The sequence below is a fragment of the Salmo salar genome, chromosome 11 (genome assembly GCF_965601325.2).
Source record: "Salmo salar chromosome 11, fSalSal1, whole genome shotgun sequence".
Lineage (NCBI taxonomy): Eukaryota > Metazoa > Chordata > Actinopteri > Salmoniformes > Salmonidae > Salmo > Salmo salar.
This window is the reverse complement of record NC_138301.1, coordinates 82339796-82355316: the sequence shown is the minus strand read 5'-3', so window position 1 is coordinate 82355316 and position 15521 is coordinate 82339796.

The following is a 15521-nucleotide window of genomic DNA, read 5'->3' as shown; positions in this document are numbered from 1 at the left end:
AAGCATGTCAACCGCTGTTTAAAATCAATTTTTCTGCAATTTATCTCGTAAAAAAGCGATAATATTCCGACCGGGAATCTCCTTTTCGGCAAACAGAGGAAAAAACACAAAGACGGGGGCGACCAGTGCACGCGCCTAAGCCCACAGTCCCTTGATCGGCCACTTGAGAAAGGCGATAATGTGTTTCAGCCTGGGGCTGAAATGACGACATTCAGGTTTTTCCCGGGCTCTGAGAGCCTATTGGAGCCGTGGGAATTGTCACGTTACCGCAGAGATCCTTTGTAATTGAATGAGATGTCAAAGAAAGACAATAAATGGTCAGACAGGCCACTTCCTGTAAAGGAATCTCTCAGGTTTTGACCTGCCATTTGAGTTCTGTTATACTCACAGACACCATTCAAACAGTTTTAGAAACTTTGGAGTGTTTTCTATCCAAAGCCAATAATTATATGCATATTCTAGTTACTGGGCAGGAGTAGTAACCAGATTAAAATCGGGTACGTTTTTTATCCAGCCGTGTCAATACTGCCTCCTAGCCCTAACAGGTTAAAATGCAAATCGTTTTTCTGGATTTTTTTGTTGTTATTCTGTCTCTCACTGTTCAAATAAACCTACCATTAAAATTATAGACTGATCATTTCTTTGTCCGTGGGCAAACGTACAAAATCAGCAGGGGATCAAATACTTTTTTCCCCTCACTGTATACTCAATTTATATAGGGAGAAAAATAGAGAGCCCTTGGAAGGAGGGATGGTGTTTTTTCCATCTTGAGCTAGTCTGTCAGTTCTCCAGAGAGCTCTGCTATCCCTCCATCTTTCCACCCCCACCTGCTGGGCAAATACTAATCTAATCTGTTTTTGATAGACGCGCGACTATCTCTTCATTCAACAACTCTCTCTCTCCCTCTGTCTGCATTGACAGAAACAAACACACACACACACACAGACACTCCTGGCAGGGTGTGAGGGAGTCATGCTGAGGCTGACAGATTGAGAGGTCGGAAGCATCACTGCAGGGCTCAAGTCTCTTCACAGGAGAAGTGTGAAGGCTTTTGGACAAAAATGGAATAAGAATACCAATGTCCCCAAGTCCCCATCCTCTCCCTTCCTGCTGTCTTCCCTGCTCTCTCTTCCATCTCTCTCTCTCTCCACCCTCACTCTCTCCTCCCAGACCACTCCAGATCCACTTTCAGGGCTTTTAGCAAGCAAAACACCATGGCTGAAAACATCGTTATACATTATACAGACACGCACACCAGAAAATAACACCAATTGGATCAGTGCACTGCAGTTAGCTCTGGTGTAAGAAGAATTAGACAATCTTGCTCCCACTCTCTCTCTGCAGTTAGTTCTGGGGGAAGCAGCAGAATGAGGCATTTTCGTGATGGTTGAGCTGGATTATAATCTGTTTATCTGGGATCGATGGTGAAGCCTGGTCTAATGTGTCATCTCTCTCAGAGTGGAAGAAGAGTAAAGAACACCAAGCAGAGGAAGAAAAACACTGATTTCCTCAGAGGGAAGAAGGCAGGGAGGTAGGGAGTTGAAAGAGACTAGAATAGGTACAGAGACAAAAAGAGGGATGGGATTTGAGGGGGTGAGGTAGAGAACAAGTGGTGTGGACATGAAAGAGCGCACTTTTAGTCTTTTTGTAATTTATTAATATTAATCAACAGTATGATACCTTGTAAACTTAATACAGTAAAATTCAGTACATTTGTTTTACAGCACACTACAACATTTCTGTAATTTCTACAGTAAAACACTATTGTAAAATACCGTAAATGTGTTTGTGTAATAATTATGGTTCATTGTGGTAAAAATTCTGTGGGTAGGGAGTCCCTGGCTCATTAACATATTTTAAGGCGTGCTTTGTAAGATTACGTATTTTTTGTACCCATGAGTGAGAATGCTAATTGCTGCCAGTAATTTACTGTAATTCAGGCGATATTGCATTTTTGGAGTGTCAAGATTCCTTATGAACACTAGCAGCTGCATGGTAAAGGTGTGCCTTGTAAGTGGCTATATATGTTCCACCCATTAGAGTCCTGTTCCAATTTTAAGTGATATGTGGCATTAGTTATCTAACAAGTAAATGTAAATAGGGACCAGATCAGAGTGATAATGGGTAAGTATTTACCCATGTCCCTTCGATCTGTTTTGTCCTGTAATCACGGCCAGTTTGGAAGCCTTTGTTTGGGCCTCTGCAAGTGATATAAAATATTCATTAGAATGCTGTAATATATAATTACATATTCACTGTTAGCAATTGCTGTAATTTTATTACAATACAATTTAACAGGAACGCACTATATTGCTGTTTTGCTGCATATTTCCTAGTAATGAGGAAACTAAGCTTCCTGAAGCACTGAACATTTCCAGCCACTTCAAAAATAACTGGCTGGAACAACAAAAAAACAACAAAAAAGAATATTAAAAAAAGGTTAACTTTCTGAACATTCGAGACGTGTAGTCCACTTGTCAGTCCAATCTCCTTTACATTAGCGTAGCCTCTTCTGTAGCTTGTCTACTATGTGTCTGTCTATCCCTGTTCTCACCCCTCTGCACAGGCCATACAAACGCTCCACACCGCGTGGCCGCTGCCACTCTAACCTGGTGGTCCCAGCGACGCACGACCCACGTGGAGTTCCAGGTCTCCGGCAGCCTCTGGAACTGCCGGTCTGCGGCCAACAAGGCTGAGTTCATCTCAGCCTATGCTACCCTCCAGTCCCTAGACTTCCTGGCGCTGACGGAAACATGGATTACCACAGATAACACTGCTACTCCTACTGCTCTCTCCTCGTCTGACTACGTGTTCTCGCATACCCCTAGAGCATCGAGCCAGCGGGGTGGTGGCACTGGAATCCTCATCTCTCCCAAGTGGACATTCTCTCTTTCTCCCCTGACCCATCTGTCTATCTCCTCATTTGAATTCCATGCTGTCACAGTTACCAGCCCTTTCAAGCTTAACATCCTTATCATTTATCGCCCTCCAGGTTCCCTTGGAGAGTTCATCAATGAGCTTGATGCCTTGATAAGTTCCTTTCCTGAGGATGGCTCACCTCTCACAGTTCTGGGTGACTTTAACCTCCCCACGTCTACCTTCGACTCATTCCTCTCTGCCTCCTTCTTTCCACTCCTCTCCTCTTTCGACCTCACCCTCTCACCTTCCCCCCCTACTCACAAGGCAGGCAATACGCTTGACCTCATCTTTACTAGATGCTGTTCTTCCACTAATCTCATTGCAACTCCCCTCCAAGTCTCCGACCACTACCTTGTATCCTTTTCCCTCTCGCTCTCATCCAACACTTCTCACTCTGCCCCTACTCGGATGGTATTGCGCCGTCCCAACCTTCGCTCTCTCTCTCCCGCTACTCTCTCCTCTTCCATCCTATCATCTCTTCCCTCTGCTCAAACCTTCTCCAACCTATCTCCTGATTCTGCCTCCTCAGCCCTCCTCTCCTCCCTCTGCATCCTTTGATTTCCTCTGTCCCCTATCCTCCAGGCCGGCTCGGTCCTCCCCTCCTGCTCCGTGGCTCGACGACTCACTGCGAGCTCACAGAACAGGGCTCCGGGCAGCCGAGCGGAAATGGAGGAAAACTCGCCTCCCTGCGGACCTGGCATCCTTTCACTCCCTCCTCTCTACATTTTCCTCTTCTGTCTCTGCTGCTAAAGCCACTTTCTACCACTCTAAACTCCAAGCATCTGCCTCTAACCCTAGGAAGCTGCTAAATCTGGCAATCCGGTTGCGTTCAAGAGATGTAAATCTATAATTCTTTGATTGACAATATAATATTTTACCAATGTTTTCAAATAGTAATTATTTAATTTGTTGTGCTGATTTGACTGGCGGTATTGGAGGGAAAAGATTTCCTCAACATCAACGCCATAGTAAAACGCTGTTTTTGGATATAAATATGAACTTGATAGAACAAAAAATGCATGTATTGTCTAACATAATGTCCTAGGAGTGTCATCTGATGGAGATTGTCAAAGGTTAGTGCATAATTTTAGCTGGTTTTCTGCTTTTGGTGACGCGTGTCTTTGCATTGACAAAACATTACACACAGCTATTTTCAATGTACTGTCCTAACATAATCTAACTTTATGCTTTCGCCGTAAAGCCTTTTTGAAATCGGACAACGTGGTTAGATTAAGGAGATGTTTATCTTTCAAAGGGTGTAAGATAGTTGTATGTTTGAGAAATTTGAATTATGACATTTAATTGTTTTCAAATTTGGCGCTCTTGATATTTCACCTGTTGTTGATAGGGTGTACCAGAGGTGGGACGCTTGCGTCCCACATAGCCCATAGAGGTTAATTACTCGAGGCTTTGTTCAACAAGCTGTACACTAGTAGCACCTGCTGGTCAAAATAATTTAGAACATCCAAATGATTATAGATCTTCTACCGAAACCAAATCAATCAGGTGATTTTTCGACAAAACAAAGCTTCGGACGTCATTGATCACATCCTTCTGATGAAGTGATACAAGCATCTGCACACTGCTTCTCAGTAAACAGCTTAGCGATTTTGACGGAGCTCCTGTATCAAACGTATTAATATTTACAGCAGCGTTCTGTAAATTATGTGGAAGGGAAAGAATCATTGGCTCATTAACATATTTCGAGGTGTGCCGTGTAAGTGGCTTTATTTGCTGCACCAGTTAGTGACAGTGCTGGACCAATTGTACTCATAGGTAGTAGTAGTGCCCTATTAATTGAATGGATATAGGGGACAGATCAGAGTGCCAGCAAGTCTTAAACCCTTTACTGGTTTATTAAGACACTGGTTTCTCTTTATTACGCACAACCCTGCGTGGCTGAGATTTTCTGGGGTTGTGTCCCTTTCTCTACTCACTCTACCCTCTCTGTTCTTTCCTTTTCTTTGGACGGACCAGGAGGCAGTAACAGTGTCTTGACCATGGCTTGACCGGACCACCCCGGACCCCCTCAACATCCAAAACCAGCACCAGACCAAGTTCATATTTATATCCAAAAAACCCATTTTACATTGGCGCGTGATGTTCAGAAAATGTATTGCCTCCAAAACTTCCGGTGAATGAGCACATCAATTTACAAAAATCCGCATCATAAACGTTGATAAAATTTACAACAGTTATTGAAAGGTAGCACGTCCGGTGAACAGGTGAGGATGGACTGGGGACAGCTATGAGTCATCAGGCCAGGTAGTCCTGAGGCATGGTTCTAGGGCTCAGATCCTCCAGGAGGGGAGGAAGAGAGAGAGAATTTGAGGAAGCATACTTAAATTCAAAAAGGACACCAGATAACTTCTTGGTGACGGGGCAGTATTCGGAAATTCAGATGAATAACGTGCCCAAATTAAACTGCCTGCTACTCGGGCCCAGAAGGTAGGATATGCATAGAAAACACTCTGAAGTTTCTAAAACTGTTTGAATGATGTCTGTGAGTATAACAGAACTCATATGGCAGGCAAAAACCTGAGAAAGAATATAACCAGGAAGTGGTTTGTAGTTTCTCAAGTGATTCCCTATCCAAACTAGTGTCTGTGGGGTCATTTTGCACTTCCTAAGGCTTCCACTAGATGTCAACAGTCTTTACAGCCTTGTTTCATGCTTCTACTGTTACTGGGGAGAGAATAAGAGCTGTCTCAAGCCTGGGACCAATGAGTTGTTCACTGCGCAGGCGCGCCGTTCCTTCTTTTTCCTCTGTAATGAATACGCTATTGTCCGGTTGGAATATTATTGAAGATTTATGTTAAAAATACCCTAAGGATTGATTGTAAACATCGTTTGACATGTTTCTATGAACGGTAATGGAACTATTTGACGTTTCGTCTCGGGTTTTGCGCTCGTGCATTATGCCTTTGGAATAGTGATTTGAACGCGCGAACAAAACTGAGGTATTTGGACATAAATATGGAGTTTATCGAACAAAATGAACATTTCTTGTGGAAGTGGGAGTCCTGGGAGTGCATTCTAATGAAGATCAGCAAAGGTAAGTGAAGATTTATAATACTATTTCTGAGTGTAGTTGACTCCAGAACTTGGCGGGTAACTGTATAGCTTGCTTTGATGGCTGAGCTCTGTACTCAGAATATTGAACAATGTGCTTTCGCCGTAAAGCTATTTTGAAATCTGACACAGTGGTTGCATTAAAGAGAAGTTTATCTATAATTCTTTCAATAACTATTGTAAATTTTATCAACGTTTATGATGAGTATTTTTGTAAATTGATGTCCTCATTCACCGGATGTTTTGGAGGCAATACATTTTCTGAACATCACGCGCCATTGTAAAATGGGTTTTTTGGATATAAATATGAACTTTATCGAACAAAAACTACATGTATTGTGTAACATTGAGTCCTGGGAGTGTCATCTGATGAAGATCATCAAAGGTTAGTGATTAATTTTAGCTGTATTTCTGTTTTTTGTGACGCCTCTCCTTGCTTGGAAAATGGCTGTGTGGTTTTTCTTGTTTAGGCGCTGTCCTAACATAATCTAATGTTATGCTTTCACCATAAAGCCTTTTTGAAATCGGACAATGTGGTTGGATTAACGAGAAGTCTATCTTTAAAATGGGATATAATAGTTGTATGTTTGAGAAATTTGAATTATGAGATTTTTGTTGTTTTGAATTTGCCGCCCTGCTATTTCACTGGCTGTTGAATAGTGTGTCCCACATGTCCCAGAGAGGATAACACAGGAGAATTACACCAGATATAACAAACTAACCCTAGCCCCCCGGCACATAGAATATTGCAGCATAGATAATGGAGGCTGAGACAGGGCCAACCAGGCAGGCTATACCCCAGGACAGGGCCAAGCAGGGAGGATATAACCCCACCCACTTTGCCAAAGCACAGCCCCCACATTTACATAAGTATTCAGATCCTTTGCCATGAGACTCGAAATTGAGCTCAGGTGCATCCTGTTTTCATCCTTGATGTTTCTACAACTTGATTGGAGTCCACCTGTGGTAAATTTAATTGATTGGACATGATTTGAAGAGGCACACACCTGTCTATATAAGGTCCCACAGCTGACAGTGCATGTCAGAGAAAAACCAAGCCATGAGGTCAAAGGAATTGTCCGTAGAGCTCCGAGACACGACTGTGTCGAGGCACAGATCTGGGGAAGGGTACCAAAACATTTCTAAAGCAGTGAAGGTCGCCAAGAACACTGAACTCCATCAACATCAAATGGAAGAAGTTTGGAACCACCAAGACTCTTCCTAGAGCTGGCCACCCAGCCAAACTGAGCAATCGGGGGACAAGGGCCTTGGTCAGGGAGGTGCCCCCCATGGTCAGTCTGACAGAGTGCTAGAGTTCCTCTGTGGAGATGGGAGAACCTTCCAGAAGGACAACCATCTCCGCAGCACTCCACCAATCTATGGTAGAGTGGGCAGAAAGAAGCAACTCTTCAGTAAAATGCACATGACAGCCTGCTTGGAGTTTGCAAAGGTGCCTAAAGGACTCTCAGACCATGAGAAAGAAGATTCTCTGGTCTAATGAAACCAAGATCGAACTCTTTGGCCTGAATGCCAAGAGTCACATCTGGAGGGAACCTGGCACCGTCCCTACGGTGAAGCATGGTGGTGGTGATATCATGCTGTAGTAATGTTTTTCAGCGGCAGGGACTGGGACTAGTCAGGATCGAGGGAACGAAGAACGGACCAAAGTACAGAGAGATACTTGATGAAAACCTGCTCCAGAGCACTAAGGACCTCAGACTGGGGCGAAGGTTCACCTTCCAACAGAACAACGACCCTAAGCACACAGCCAAGACAACGCAGGAGTGGTTTCGGGACAAGTCTCTGAATGTCCTTGAGTGGCCCAGCCAGACTCCGGACTTGAACTCGACCGAACATTTCTGGAGAGACTTGAAAATAGCTGTGCAGCGACGCTCCCCATCCAGCTTGAGAGGATCTGCAGAGAAGAATGGAAGAAACCCCAAATACAGTTGTTCCAAGCTTGTAGCGTCATACCCAAGAAGACTCAACGCTGTAATCGCTGCCAAAGGTGCTTCAACAAAGTACTGAGTAAAGGGTCTGAATACTTACACAACTGTTAAAAAGTTTGGGGTCACTTAGGCATTTCCTTGTTTTTGAAAGAAAAGCCCATTTTTGGGCCATGAAAATAACTGTCACGTCCTGACCAGTATAAGGGTTATTTGTTATTGTAGTTTGGTCAGGACGTGGCAGAGGGTATTTGTTTTATGTGGTTCGGGGTGGTGGTTTTGTAGAAGGGTATTTGATGTATGTATTCCGGGGTTTTTGGGCACTGTTCTATGTTAATGTATTTCTATGTTTAGTCTAGTTAGTTGTATTTCTATGTAGGTTAATGGGGGTTTGGACTCTCAATTGGAGGCAGGTGCTTTCTCGTTGCCTCTGATTGAGAGTCCTATATATGGGTATGTGTTTCGTTTAGTGTTTGTGGGAGATTGTTTCTTGTTTTGCCTGTGTGAGCCTTACAAGACTGTTTTGTTGTTCGTTGTTTTGTTCTTTTGGTGTTCACTTTGGTTTCAAATAAATATCAAGATGAGCATCCACATTCCTGCTGCGTTTTGGTCCTCCATTCCAGACGACAACCGTGATAATAACATAAAATGGATCAGAAATACAGTGTTGACATTGTTAGTGTTGTAAATGACTATTGTAGCTGGAAAATGCAGATTTTTTATGGAATAGCTATATAGGTGTACAGAGGCCCATTATCAGCAATCATCACTCCTGTGTTCCAATGGCATGTTGTGTTAGCTAATCCAAGTTTGTCATTTTAATTAGAAAACCCTTTTGCAATTATGTTAGCACAGCTGAAAATTGTTGTTCTGATTAAAGAAGCAATAAACCTGGCTTTCTTTAGACTAGTTGAGTATCTGGAGCATCAGCATTTGTGGGTTCGATTACAGGCTCAAAATGGCCAGAAACAAAGACTTTTCTTCTGAAACTCGTCAATTCTTGTTCTGAGAAATGAGGGCTATTCCATGCGAGAAATTGCCAAGAAACTGAAGATCTCGTACAACGCTGTGTACTACTCCCTTCACAGAACAGCACAAACTGGCTCTAACCAGAATAGAAAGAGGAGTGGGAGACTGTGGTGCACAACTGAGCAAGAGGACAAGTACATTAGTGTCTAGTTTGAGAAACAGACACCTCACAAGTCCTCAACTGGCAGCTTCATAAAATAGTACCCGCAAAACACCAGTCTCAACGTCAACAGTGAAGAGGCGACTCCGGGATGCTGCCAGTTGAGGACTTTTCATTTTCTGAACATCACGCGCCAATGTAAAAAGCTGTTTTTGGATATAAATATGAACTTGATTGAACAAAACATACATGTATTGTATAACAATGTCCTAGGAGTGTCATCTGATGAAGATCATCAAAGGTTAGTGCTTCATTTAGCTGTATTTTGGGTTTTATTGACATATATGCTTGCTTGGAAAATGGCTGTGTGGTTATTTTGGTCTATGTACTCTCCTATCATAATCTAATGTTTTGCTTTCGCTGTATAGCCTTTTTGAAATTGGACAACGTGGTTGGATTCAGGAGAGGTTTATCTTTGAAATGGTGTAAAATAGTCGTATGTTTGAAAAATTGAAATTATTGAATTTGAGGTTTTTTGTATTTTGCGCCATGCGATCCCATTGGCTGTTGGCTAGGGGTTCCGCCGGCGGAACGGGGTTCCGCCGGCGGAACGCCTAGATGTAAGAGTTAAGGTCCTGGAGTGGCCTAGCCAGTCTCCAGACCTTAATCCCATAGAAAATCTGTGGAGGGAGCTGAAGGTTCGAGTTGCCAAACGTCAGCCTCGAAACCTTAATGACTTGGAGAAGATCTGCAAAGAGGAGTGGGACAAAATCCCTCCTAAGATGTGTGCAAACCTGGTGGCCACCTACAAGAAATGTCTGACCCCTCTGCAAAACATGATTTAGTACTTGGTGGCAAAACCCTTGTTGGCAATCACAGAGGTCAAATACTTACTTCCCTCATTAAAATGCAAATCAATTTATAACATGCATTTTTCTGGATTTTTTGTTGTTATTCTGTCTCTCACTGTTCAAATAAACCTGCCATTAAAATTATAGACTGATCATTTCTTTGTCAGTGGGCAAATGTACAAAATCAGCAGGGGATCAAATACTTTTTCCCCTCACTGTACCTGACTTGATCCATCGCCCTGACCAGGCTAAAACCTATCCAAGCCATAAAACTCATCGCATCTGATTATTGCAAAATATCTTCCTCGCTTGGTGGTGAGGCAGGCATCTGTAAACTACATGTCCAGTTTTAATAATATATTGACATGATGAAATGTATGCACCGCTATAGCCTAGTTTTTCCAGCGTAGAATAAAGGAAATGTATATTTTTAAATAAACAAAAAGTATTTAGAATGCCTGCATTTCCCGGTCTTAGCTGTCACACCTACTGACACTCGAGGGCGCCTGAGTGCCCTTCATTACACACACCTGTCACGATCATTACGCAGGTCAGTGCTCACTGGACTCACCTGGACTCCATTACCTTGTTGATTACCCCCTCTATATCTGTGTGCTGATCCGGTTGTTCCTGTCACGATCGTGAGGAAGGATGGACCAAGGCGCAGCGTGATTTGAGTTCCACATCTTTATTCAAAGTGAAACTACCAAAAACAATAAACCAACAACAAAACGTGAAAGTAGTGGTGCTACATACACAAAACAATATCCCACAAAGCAGGTGGGAACAATGACACCTTAAGTATGATCCCCAATTAGAGACAACGAACATCAGCTGCCTCTAATTGGAACCATACCAAGAGCACCAATATAGAAATTAAAAGACTAGAATACCCCCTAGTCACGCCCTGACCTACAACACCATAGAGAACCAAGGGCTCTCTATGGTCAGGGCATGACAGTTTCCTGTGTCAGCATTGTCCAGATGCTGTTTCTGTTCCGTTTCATGTCCATTGTTTATTAAATGTTCTCTCCCTGTACCTGCTTCTCGTCTCCAGCATCGATCCTCACACTTAGCCATGGTCGGCATGTGTAATATATGCTCATACCCCGTTCTCACTTAGTTTGTTCGCCACTATTGTATTAAATACACATGACTCGGCACCTCAGTTTTCCAGCCCTATCTCTCTTTCAGATAATAATAAATGTAATAGATGATCATAATTACACAATTATCAATAATACTATAGATTCTTGCTGCTACTATTATAGAAAGAAAGGATATTTTTCTAAAGCCTCATATGAAGCAGACATTTCGGTCTTGATGCAATGAGTGGTGCAGAGAATAGCGGCAAAATGCAACAATCAAATTCCAGAACTGCAGCATAGCATTCTAGTACCGTGTGCAAAAAGAACTCATGCTGTAATTGCCATTATTAATATTTAGAACTTACATGTCAAAAGGTTAAGACTGGACCCAACACCTCCCCAGCACCATCACACTGGGAAACAACAGAGGCTTCGTCCACTACTACGGCATGCCCACACTGTGCAGGAACAACGACCATCGGGGCCATCTGGCCACAGCCTGCACAGCCATCATCTGGAAGATCAGTAACGACAGCCATTTCACCTCTGACTTTACATTTTAGTCATTTAGCAGACGCTCTTATCCAGAGCGACTTACAGTAGTGAGTGCATACATTTCATACATTTTTTTACCATATTGGTCCCCCGGGGGAATCGAACCCACAACCCTGGCATTGCAAATAACATGCTCTACCAACTAAGCCACACGGGACCTCCAAATGCCCCTGAAACCTGCGCAGGAAAAGGGGTCACTTCTCTAGTTCATACGCCAGCCAACCCTAACCCGAATCCCAAACCCCAAACCCACCAATGCCCCATCACCTCCACCAGACAACAACGAAGACCCAGACCTTTCCACAGGCACCGCCAACCTGCCACTCAAGATATCCCAGAAACGGCTGCCACCGCTGTCACCACCCAAGATATCCCAGAAACAGCCCCCACCCCTGCTGGCCACTCCACCTTTGTCCCCCACAACAAATCCCTTCCTTGCCACCTCTACCCCCTCCAAACCCTGGTCAAAGGGGAGCTGGTTTCGAGAGAGACCATGAAACTGGAAGAACCCTTCGCCTCACAACTCCAGTTCTTAGATGACGATGATCCAAACTGGCCAAAAATTACCAAATAGAAAAGACAAGACAAACAACAGAACCAGAAGACCACCCCAGAACCTAAACTCCTACGCCAGCAAACATGACCCTCAAAACCACTATCCCCTCTAATAAACACAGTTGCCAGCCAGCCTCAGTCCAGACCCCCCGGACCCACCTTCACCCCTACCAACACCCCTCAGTCTACCACCAAGTCAGTACAGGGGTGCATCAGGCAGTTAGTGGGGAGGCATGGCAAGACCTGTGAACAGCCAAGAACCACCGAACAACACAAACGACCTTGTTCTTCCTGGTGTGTCTGCTCGCTCCTCGAGTTGTCCTTCCTCCCCTCTGCAAATCCAACACTAATCCCAGTTCCAGAACCAGACCCAGTCACAGCAACTGCCAGCCCAGACCCCACTGCTTCCCCTCCCCCAATACAAAGACACTAACACACCATCAACCACTCCACCAGACCAACCATAACTGACTAACTCATTGATGGACTGATTATTGTTACTTGTTTTTTTATTGATCATATATTTTTTTTGTCGTGTTTGTTTATCTTTGATTTGATTGCTTATTGTTCGAATGGTTGTGAATTTTATCCTCATTTATTTGAAATGTTAACTTAAAAAAAAACTTTGCTGGTTGATTGTTTTGCCAAATCCTTTTGGTATGGTTTGCCCTGTAATCGTGACTAGTTTGGAAGCATTTGTTTTGGCCTCTAGAAGTACAAGTAGTTAAACACAAAATATTAATGAATCTACTGTAATATACAAATGCCCATGTAATTACAGTGAAACACCAATATTACAATTACAGAAGCATTTACTTAACCTGTTGGGTCTAGGGGGCAGCATTTGCACGTCTGGATAAAAAAAATGTACCCGATTTAATCTGGTTACTAATCCTACCCAGTAACTAGAATATGCATATACTTATTATATATGGATAGAAAACACTCTAAAGTTTCCAAAACTGTTTGAATGGTGTCTGTGAGTATAACAGAACTCATTTGGCAGGCAAAACCCTGAGACATTTTCTGACAGGAAGTGGATACCTGATGTGTTGTATTGATTTTAAACCTATCCCATTGAAAAACACAGGGGTTTAGGAATATTTTGGCACTTCCTATTGCTTCCACTAGATGTCACCAGCCTTTACAAAGTGTTTTGAGTCTTCTGGAGGGAGATCTGACCGAACAAGAGCCATGGAACGGTGATGTCCCATTAGACACCTGGCGCGCTACTTCATGTTGGGTACCCTCGTTCCAATACGTTATAAAAGGCTATGCATTCGTCCACCTTGAATATTATTCATGTTCTGGTTAAAAAAGGCCCTAATGATTTATGCTATACAACGTTTGACATGTTTGAACGAACGGAAATATATTTTTTCCCCTCGTTCATGACGAGAAGTCCGGCTGGCTTACATCATGTGCTAACGAGACGGAGATTTTTGGACATAAATGATGAGCTTTTTTGAACAAAACTACATTCGTTATGGACCTGTGATACCTGGAAGTGACATCTGATGAAGAGAATCAAAGGTAATGGATTATTTACATAGTATTTTCGATTTTAGATCTCCCCAACATGACGTCTAGTCTGTATCGCAACGCGTATTTTTCTGGGCACAGTGCTCAGATTATTGCAAAGTGTGATTTCCCAGTAAGGTTATTTTTAAATCTGGCAAGTTGATTGCGTTCAAAAGATGTAAATCTATAATTCTTTAAATGACAATATAATATTTTACCAATGTTTTCTAATTTTAATTATTTAATTTGTGACGCTGACTTGACTGCCGGTTATTGGAGGGAAACGATTTCCTCAACATCAATGCCATAGTAAAACGCTGTTTTTGTATATAAATATGAACTTGATAGAACTAAAAATGCATGCATTGTCTAACATAATGTCCTAGGAGTGTCATCTGATGGAGATTGTAAAAGGTTAGTGTATCATTTTAGCTGGTTTTATGGTTTTGGTGACCCTGTCTTTGACTTGACAAAACATTACACACAACTCTTGTAAATGTACTGTCCTAACATACTCTAAATTTATGCTTTCGCCGTAAAACCTTTTTGAAATCGTAAAACGTGGTTAGATTAAGGAGATGTTTATCTTTCAAATGGTGTAACATAGTTGTATTTTTGAAAAATTTGAATTTTGACATTTATTTGGATTCAAATTTGCCGCTCTTGAAATGCACCTGCTGTTGATGGAGTGCACCACAGGTGGCACGCTAGCGTCCCACCTAGCCCCAAGAGGTTTTAAGTATAATAGTCTAATTTTACAGTATTGGACTGTATAATTGCTATGGTACTATTGAAATTTACAGTTCGAAAGTTACTGTGAAAATTAAAGTAACATACTTGGCACTAGCTAAATTTACTCTCACGGGTGCCCAAAAAAGAACTACCTGAAAGCCAAGCCCCTACTAAGCCATGCCTCCAGTCTTCCTATCTGATCTGGAGGATCATGGCTCAATAACCCAGCGTCAACAACAAGTGACACTCCGGTGTGCTCCAGCAACACTACATCCCTGGTTTCCATGTAACCTTATGAGTGTCTGTGTCCTGTTTTTCCTATCTCTTTCGCTCAGATTTCCAGGTCTCTGCCCTTTCCAAGTCTTTGACAAGGCAGTTGCTATTAGCCAATCGGAGAACAGGGACGAGTGAGCAGGGTTTCATCATGCTATTGTGCCTGTGTGTGTGTGCGGGTGCATGCGTGTGATAGCTTTACAGCTGTAATCTGGATAAAGTAGGGCCTGTTTATTAAAGCCCTAAGGCCTGGACATGGCACAGCTAGAGTAACTGGGACAAACTCCTCTAATCTCTCTGTGTGTGTGTGTGTGTGTGGTGTGTGGTGTGTGTGTGTGTGTGTGTGTGTGTGTGTGTGTGTGTGTGTGTGTGTGTGTGTGTGTGTGTGTGTGTGTGTGTGTGTGTGTGTGTGTCAGTGCAGACAGAGCGGGAAAGAGATAGAGAGTTGTTGAATGGAGAGATGGTGTCACTCTCCAGAAAACAGATGAGATAAGATGTCTTTTTGTCCAGCAGGTAGGGATGGAGGGATTGAGGGATAGCAGGGCTCTCTGGACAACAAATGAACACTGACAGATTAGTTCAAAATGGAAAGAACACCATCCCTCCATCCAAGAGCTCTGTCTCTCTTTTTTCTCTCTCTCAATCTATTTGTCTCTCTCTTTCTCTCTGTCTCTCTTTCTATCTCTAATATTCAACACCATAGTCAAGGTGACTGAAAAGCTGTGGTGTAACGTACTTAAGAAAAACACTTTACAGTACTACTTAAGTAGTGTTTTTTGGTATCTGTTCTTTACTATTTATTTTTTTGACCACTTTTACTTCACTACATTCCTAAAGAAAAGTATGTAATTTTTACTCCATATATTTTTCCTGACACTAA